The following is a 616-nucleotide window of genomic DNA, read 5'->3' as shown; positions in this document are numbered from 1 at the left end:
TTACCATCCATACATCAGTTGTATCTGACATATTCGTACATATATTCCATCGATCTTTTCTAGACATTTACTTTCCATTCAGCCATTGGGATCAGCTCCTCTTTTTTTCCCTCCCTCCTTCTGCCCCCTCCATTGTCTCTTAAGCAGTGTTCATCACTTACATTTTTAACCTGTATAAGTGAAAGTTCCATGTATTTTAGTCTAGTAAGCTTTCCTATACATATACATGTTCTATTTCACACTATTTTGGGGAATTCTATACTATTAGCTAGTTTAAGGATATTATTAATAGACTTACTAGATGCCCCCCATGTGCCACACATATTATTTTTCAAGAACCTGATAATGCTGCCTATAAAGTAGATATATATATGTATATATACGATGTAGCCCTGATCCATACTTGCCCATATGAAGTGATCACTGAAGATATGAGTGCTATGAAAAGTGTAGTGAAGAAATCAGATGGTGCTCTACTATTAGAAAGAAAAGCACCCAGAGTTTTATTTTTTATTTTTTTAATCATTTTATTAGGGGCTCACACAACTCTTATCACAATCCATACACACATCAATTGTGTAAAGCACATTTGTACATTCATTGCTCTCATCATTCT

The sequence above is a fragment of the Echinops telfairi genome, unplaced genomic scaffold (genome assembly GCF_000313985.2).
Source record: "Echinops telfairi isolate 266 unplaced genomic scaffold, ASM31398v2 ScPeMD7_38;HRSCAF=143, whole genome shotgun sequence".
NCBI lineage: Eukaryota > Metazoa > Chordata > Mammalia > Afrosoricida > Tenrecidae > Echinops > Echinops telfairi.
Note: the sequence above shows the minus strand (reverse complement) of the source record.